A 7,500-nucleotide genomic window follows, 5' to 3' on the forward strand; every position below is an offset into this window, starting at 1 on the left:
GCGTCGGCGGGCGGCGCCCCCGGTGTTCCTCCATTTTTTTTTTCGTTTTGGTCACGAAATCGAGGTAAAACGGTTGACCTTGTGTCTTTGACATCGGGTCGACCTTTTTGTCTCGATTTCGGAAAAGTCGAAACTATGAAAGTGAATTTTTCGGTTTCGAAACCCTTACGAGCGTGTGGAGCGCGTCGAGACGATCTCAACGGTGGTTCGTTCGTCTCGATCGGACCACGGGGAGCGGAGTTATGACCCGAAAACCGACGCCGATTTCGACCTCGGTCGGGCGCCCGACTCTGGCCGCGGCCGGCCTGGGCTCGCGCCCCGGTCAAAATCTCGGGCGTGCCCGAAGCAATCAACGGACTTAGTCGTTTTTCGCACCTCGCCCATACTTTAACATAGGGCCTATGCTATAACATGGGGGCCCATACCGTGACATGGGCGGACCGCCTATACTTGCTCGGATCGATTCCAAACTTCGTGTGCGGGGTCTCTAGGGATACTTTTGGCCGGCGAAAAAGATCGACTTTTTCCGAGGAAATTTTCGGACTTAGTCGTTTTTCGACCTCGCCCATACATTAACATGGGGCCCATACCTTAACATGGGCGGGCGCGCCAGACTTGCTCGGATCGGTTCCAAACTTCGTGTGCGGGCTCTTATGGATGACTTTTGGCCGGCGAAAAAAATCAACTTTTGCCGAGGAAGATTTCGGACTTAGTCGTTTTTCGACCTCGCCCATACCTTAGCATAGGGCCCATACCTTAACATGGGCGGGCGCGCCAGACTTGCTCGGATCGGTTCCAAACTTCGTGTGCGGGCTCTTATGGATGACTTTTGGCCGGCGAAAAAAATCAACTTTTGCCGAGGAAGATTTCGGACTTAGTCGTTTTTCGCCCTCGCCCATACCTTAGCATAGGGCCCATACCTTAACATGGGCGGGCGCGCCAGACTTGCTCGGATCGGTTCCAAACTTCGTGTGCGGGCTCTTATGGATGACTTTTGGCCGGCGAAAAAAATCAACTTTTGCCGAGGAAGATTTCGGACTTAGTCGTTTTTCGACCTCGCCCATACCTTAGCATAGGGCCCATACCTTAACATGGGCGGGCGCGCCAGACTTGCTCGGATCGGTTCCAAACTTCGTGTGCGGGGTCTCTAGGCGGGCTTTTGGCCGGCAAAAAAAATCAACTTTTTCCGAGGAAATTTTCGGACTTAGTCGTTTTTCGACCTCGCCCATACCTTAACATGGGGGCCTACGGTAGGTCGGCCGGACTCGCTCGGATCGGTTCCAAACTTCGTGTGCGGGCTCTTATGGATGACTTTTGGCCGGCGAAAAAAATCAACTTTTGCCGAGGAAATTTTCGGACTCTGTCGTTTTTCCGGGGGTTCGGACTTAGAAAAAATCCGAGTATTGTCGAAATTTTTTTTTCTCCGATTCCGATTTCCCGCACATCGGCGGACTCGTGGGAGCCCGTAGATTGCGAATACACCGTTTTCCGGGCGCTGGGAGGCCGTACGAAAAAGAAAAATTTTCACCCTCGCTTTGGCGTCAGGAGTCCATTTCGACTATCCCCGTAGCTCTAGGACGCACAGGAGCCGAGATACGAGTTTTTCGCGAATAGCTCGGCTCCTGTTCGGGCCAGACCCACGCGGGACCCCTCGTTGGAAGCGGCGCAGCGAGACGAATCCGGGAAAAAAAAAATTATCGAAATCGGAGCTTCCGGAGCCGAGATATCTCCGGTTAAAGGCCGCCAAAATCGGACCTTTGACCGGCTCTGGAGGCCGAGCCGTTTGTCGGATCGGGATAATTCCTTCGCGGGGCGTCTTCAAACAGTGCGGGGAACGCGCCCGTGTGGTTTTTAGGCGAAAAAATTTTTTTTCGGACTTTAACTTTTTTACGATCTCGGCCCCGTGTTAAAGTATGGGGATTTCGGACTTAGAAAAATTCCGACGAGGTCGAAAATTTTTTTTTTCCGATTTCGATTTCCCGCACACCGACGGACTCGTGGGAGCTCGTAGACCGCCGCTAGCCACTTTTCCGGGCGCCGGGAGGCCGTACGAGAAAGAAAAATTTTCACCCTCGCTCTGGCGTCAGGAGTCCATTTCGACTATCCCCGTAGCTCTAGGACGCACAGGAGCCGAGATACGAGTTTTTCGCGAATAGCTCGGCTCCTGTTCGGGCCAGACCCACGCGGGACCCCTCGTTGGAAGCGGCGCAGCGAGACGAATCCGGGAAAAAAAAATTTGTCGAAATCGGAGCTTCCGGAGCCGAGATATCTCCGGTTAAAGGCCGCCCAAATCGGACCTTTGACCGGCTCTGGAGGCCGAGCCGTTTGTCGGATCGGGATAATTCCTTCGCGGGGCGTCTTCAAACAGTGCGGGGAACGCGCCCGTGCGGTTTTTAGGCGAAAAAAAAATTTTTCGGACTCTAACTTTTTTACGATCTCGGCCCCGTGTTATAGTATGGGGATTTCGGACTTAGAAAAAATCCGACGAGGTCGAAAAATTTTTTTCTCCGATTTCGATTTCCCGCACACCGACGGACTCGTGGGAGCTCGTAGACCGCCGCCAGCCACTTTTCCGGTCGCCGGGAGGCCGCACGAGAAAGTAAAATTTTCACCCTCGCTTTGGCATCAGGAGTCCATTTCCACTATCCGCGTAGCTCTAGGACGCACAGGAGCCGAGATACGAGTTTTTCGCGAATAGCTCGGCTCCTGTTCGGACCAGACCCAAGCGGGACCCCTCGTTGGAAGCGGCGCAGCGAGACGAATCCGGGAAAAAAAAATTTGTCGAAATCGGAGCTACCGGAGCCGAGATATCTCCGGTTAAAGGCCGCCCAAATCGGACCTTTGACCGGCTCTGGAGGCCGAGCCGTTTGTCGGATCGGGATAATTCCTTCGCGGGGCGTCTTCAAACAGTGCGGGGAACGCGCCCGTGTGGTTTTTAGGCGAAAAAATTTTTTTTCGGACTTTAACTTTTTTACGATCTCGGCCCCGTGTTAAAGTATGGGGATTTCGGACTTAGAAAAATTCCGACGAGGTCGAAAAAAAGTTAAAGTTCCGGAAATTCACCGCGAGTGAATTCGGCCCCGGCCGAAAAAAGTTAGAGTCCGACAAAATTTCGGACTTGGTCGTTTTTCGACCTCGCCCGTACTTTAACATGGGGGCCTACGGTAGGTCGGCCGGACTTGCTCGGATCGGTTCCAAACTTCGTGTGCGGGGTCTCTAGGCGGGCTTTTGGCCGGCAAAAAAAATCAACTTTTTTCGAGGAAAATTTCGGACTTAGTCGTTTTTCGACCTCGCCCGTACTTTAACATGGGGCCCTACGGTAGGTCGGCCGGACTTGCTCGGATCGGTTCCAAACTTCGTGTGCGGGGTCTCTAGGCGGGCTTTTGGCCGGCAAAAAAAATCAACTTTTTCCGAGGAAGATTTCGGACTTAGTCGTTTTTCGACCTCGCCCATACCTTAACACAGGGCCCATACCTTAACATAGGCGGGCGCGCCAGACTTGCTCGGATCGACTCCAAACTTCGTGTGGGGCCTCTCACGGATGACTTTTGGCCGGCAAAAAAGTTCAACTTTTTCCGAGGAAAATTTCGGACTTAGTCGTTTTTCGACCTCGCCCATACCTTAACACAGGGCCCATACCTTAACATAGGCGGGCGCGCCAGACTTGCTCGGATCGACTCCAAACTTCGTGTGGGGCCTCTCACGGGTGACTTTTGGCCGGCAAAAAAGTTCAACTTTTTCCGAGGAAAATTTCGGACTTAGTCGTTTTTCGACCTCGCCCATACCTTAACACAGGGCCCATACCTTAACATAGGCGGGCGCGCCAGACTTGCTCGGATCGACTCCAAACTTCGTGTGGGGCCTCTCACGGATGACTTTTGGCCGGCAAAAAAGTTCAACTTTTTCCGAGGAAAATTTCGGACTTAGTCGTTTTTCGACCTCGCCCATACCTTAACACAGGGCCCATACCTTAACATAGGCGGGCGCGCCAGACTTGCTCGGATCGACTCCAAACTTCGTGTGGGGCCTCTCACGGGTGACTTTTGGCCGGCAAAAAAGTTCAACTTTTTCCGAGGAAAATTTCGGACTTAGTCGTTTTTCGACCTCGCCCATACCTTAACACAGGGCCCATACCTTAACACGTGCGAAACGCCTATACTTGGTCGGATCGGCCCCAAACTTCGTGTGAGGGGTCCCGTGGGAGGCTTTTTCGAAAAGTTTTTTTTTTAATTATTTTTTATTTTTTCGGAAAAAAAATTTTATTTTTCGGGAAAAAAAATTTTTCTGGCCGGCGAAAATTTTCCGGCCCCCCGGCCCGGGTGCGACCCTGAAAAACGACTAAGTAGAAAAAAGTCACCAGGGTTTCCGAAAAAAAACTAATATAGGAAGGGGCGCGCGCCCGGCGCCTGACGGGAGGCCGGGCGCGAAACGTTGAATCTGCCGGCGAGAGGATGCGCCCGGCGCGGCGGAACTGATCCGTCGTCACCGGTTGGAGCGAAAGCATATGGGGGTGCGAAGCAAGCACTAATCACGGGTCGGAGCACCTCGAGTCGCGGGTTCAAACGTTGCGTGTCGCCAAGCGCTGCATAGAGCGAGCTTGCCCGGTATGCCGTAGACGGCGGGATATGGATGATAGTGACCCTACACCTGTCATACAGCCATGAGGCATACCGGATAGCGGACTCAATAAATGCAGCGCGGACGCGGCGCGTTGTACTTCGGGCCTCGCGGCCCAGACCCTTCCTACGTAGCGTCGCGGCGTCGCCGAGGAGTGAATCGGCCGTCGAGAAACCTTGGTCCGACAAATGCCTCGTGAACCGCTGGGCCTCGCGGCCCTTGCCTCCGGGAACGAACGAAAGAGCGGCACGGCCCGCTATACAAACACGACGTCCTCGGTCCGCCGCGGCGGCTCCGGGCGCTTATCCGTGCATCGCGTCGCGGCAGAGCAGCGCCCGAGCCCCGGCGGCAGGCCTCGCGTCCGTCTCGGATTCGGTTCCGAGCGCGAGTGATTCTATTAAGCGGTGAACGGCGGGCGTCCGCGTCCCACGAGACGACGGCGGGCGACCCGAGAACGGTCCGACGATCGAGAGAGCGAAAGCGACGGGCGCCGTAGAGCGGCGGCGCCGGTGCCGAAGAGCACCTTGGTCCCGACGCCCGACCCCCGGCCCAGGGGCGGGCCTCGCAGTGCGCGAGAGATATCTGGTTGATCCTGCCAGTAGTGATATGCTTGTCTCAAAGATTAAGCCATGCAGGTGTAAGTACGAACTGAACGTAAAGTGAAACTGCGAACGGCTCATTAAATCAGTCTTGGTTTATTTGGTCCTTGCGAGAGCTAACGTGGATAACTGTGGCAATTCCAGAGCTAATACATGCGACCGAGCGCCGACTCCGGGAGGCGCGCTTTTATTGGTTCGAACCCGACCGGGCCCGCGAGGGCCCGTCTCTTTCGATGACTCTGGATAACCACGCGGATCGCACGCCTTCGCGGCGGCGACCTACCATTCAAGTGTCTGACCTATCAACTTTCGAAGGTAGGCTACGGGCTTACCTTTGTGATAACGGGTGACGGGGAATCAGGGTTCGATTCCGGAGAGGGAGCCTGAGAAACGGCTACCACATCCAAGGAAGGCAGCAGGCGCGCAAATTACCCATTCCCGACACGGGGAGGTAGTGACGAAAAATAACGATGCGGGACTCTAACGAGGCCCCGCAATCGGAATGAGTACATTCTAAAACTCTTGTCGAGTATCCATCGGAGGGCAAGTCTGGTGCCAGCAGCCGCGGTAATTCCAGCTCCGAAAGTGTATGCTAAAGTTGTTGCGGTTGAAAAGCTCGTAGTTGGATGTAGAGCGCGCGGCGCCGGTCCGTCGCAGGGCGTGCACCGGCGTCGCGGGTTCCGCCTGTCGGCGCCGCCCGCGGTGCTCTTGACCGGGTGCCGCGGGTCGGGCCGACGAGTTTACTTTGAAAAAATTAGAGTGTTCAAAGCAGGCCGCCCGCCTGCATAGTGTCGCATGGAATAACGGAATAGGACCTCGGTCTCGTTTCGTTGGCGTTCGCGGGAGCGAGGTAATGATTAAGAGGGACGGCCGGGGGCGTCCGTACTCTGCCGTCAGAGGTGAAATTCTTGGACCGGCGGAAGACGAGCAGCTGCGAAAGCGTTCGCCAAGAACGTTTTCTTTAATCAAGAGCGAAAGTCAGAGGTTCGAAGACGATCAGATACCGTCCTAGTTCTGACTATAAACGATGCCAACTGGCGATCGGCGGGCGTTACCATGACGACCTCGCCGGCAGCCTCCGGGAAACCAAAGTCTTTGGGTTCCGGGGGAAGTATGGTTGCAAAGCTGAAACTTAAAGGAATTGACGGAAGGGCACCACCAGGAGTGGAGCCTGCGGCTTAATTTGACTCAACACGGGGAAACTCACCCGGCCCGGACACGGGAAGGATTGACAGATTGACAGCTCTTTCTTGATTCTGTGGGTGGTGGTGCATGGCCGTTCTTAGTTGGTGGAGCGATTTGTCTGGTTAATTCCGATAACGAACGAGACTCTGGCATGCTAAATAGTTACGCGACCCTCGGCGGTCGGCGTCCAACTTCTTAGAGGGACTAGTGGCGTTTAGCCACACGAGATCGAGCAATAACAGGTCTGTGATGCCCTTAGATGTTCGGGGCCGCACGCGCGCTACACTGGACGGATCAGCGAGTGCGCCCGGGCCGAGAGGTCCGGGTAACCCGTTGAACCCCGTCCGTGATTGGGATAGGGCCTTGCAATTGTTGCCCTCGAACGAGGAATTCCCAGTAAGCGCGAGTCATCAGCTCGCGTTGATTACGTCCCTGCCCTTTGTACACACCGCCCGTCGCTACTACCGATTGAACGGTTTAGTGAGATCCTCGGACCGGCCCCGTCGCGTGCCCGGCGACGGGCGCGGCGGTGCGCCGGGAAGACGACCGAACTTGATCGTTTAGAGGAAGTAAAAGTCGTAACAAGGTTTCCGTAGGTGAACCTGCGGAAGGATCATTATCGTTGTTGGTGGGTGCGAGGCCCCGTTGCTTTTTGATCTGGCGCCGTGTCCGCGAGGACTCGGCGTCGCGGCGCCCCGCGCTTGGGCGCCGCTCGTCGTGAACGAGACCGTCGTGACAGAGAAGGGCGGGCGCTCGACGGCGGGCCGGGGATGGCCGTCGTCGGGGCCCGCCTTCGGAGAGGGACCGAGACCGAACGCCTCTAGGTCGGTTCCCTCGGCGGCGTCGGCCTCGAGCGAGCCGGCGCCCGCGAAAAACCGTGGTGAGCGAAGCGATGCGGAGTTGTCCTGAAAGCAAAGAGAGTACGACTCTCGACGGTGGATCACTAGGCTCGCGAGTCGATGAAGGACGCAGCTAAGTGCGAGAAGTAATGTGAATTGCAGAACACATTGAACGTCGATATTCCGAACGCAAATTGCGGCGTCGGGCAAATCCCGGCGCCGCGTCTGCCTCAGGGTCGGCGTGACGCGATGCGCGAGGC

At 55.7% G+C, this 7,500-nt stretch overlaps 2 non-coding genes across 2 annotated transcripts; both read left to right on the top strand.

The window, feature by feature from the left end:
• The first annotated feature begins 5,196 nt into the window (after positions 1–5,196).
• Positions 5,197–7,020, top strand: LOC145459957 (small subunit ribosomal RNA). Its single transcript, XR_013921637.1, has one exon. It is a non-coding gene; the product is annotated as a small subunit ribosomal RNA (ribosomal RNA).
• A 305-nt stretch (positions 7,021–7,325) lies between these two features.
• Positions 7,326–7,479, top strand: LOC145459945 (5.8S ribosomal RNA). The gene has a single exon (XR_013921626.1). It is a non-coding gene; the product is annotated as a 5.8S ribosomal RNA (ribosomal RNA).
• Positions 7,480–7,500: the final 21 nt, after the last annotated feature.

This window comes from Botryllus schlosseri, unplaced genomic scaffold, assembly GCF_051294905.1.
Source record: "Botryllus schlosseri isolate E-star unplaced genomic scaffold, Bs_hap1 Bs28a, whole genome shotgun sequence".
NCBI classification, from domain to species: Eukaryota; Metazoa; Chordata; class Ascidiacea; order Stolidobranchia; family Styelidae; genus Botryllus; species Botryllus schlosseri.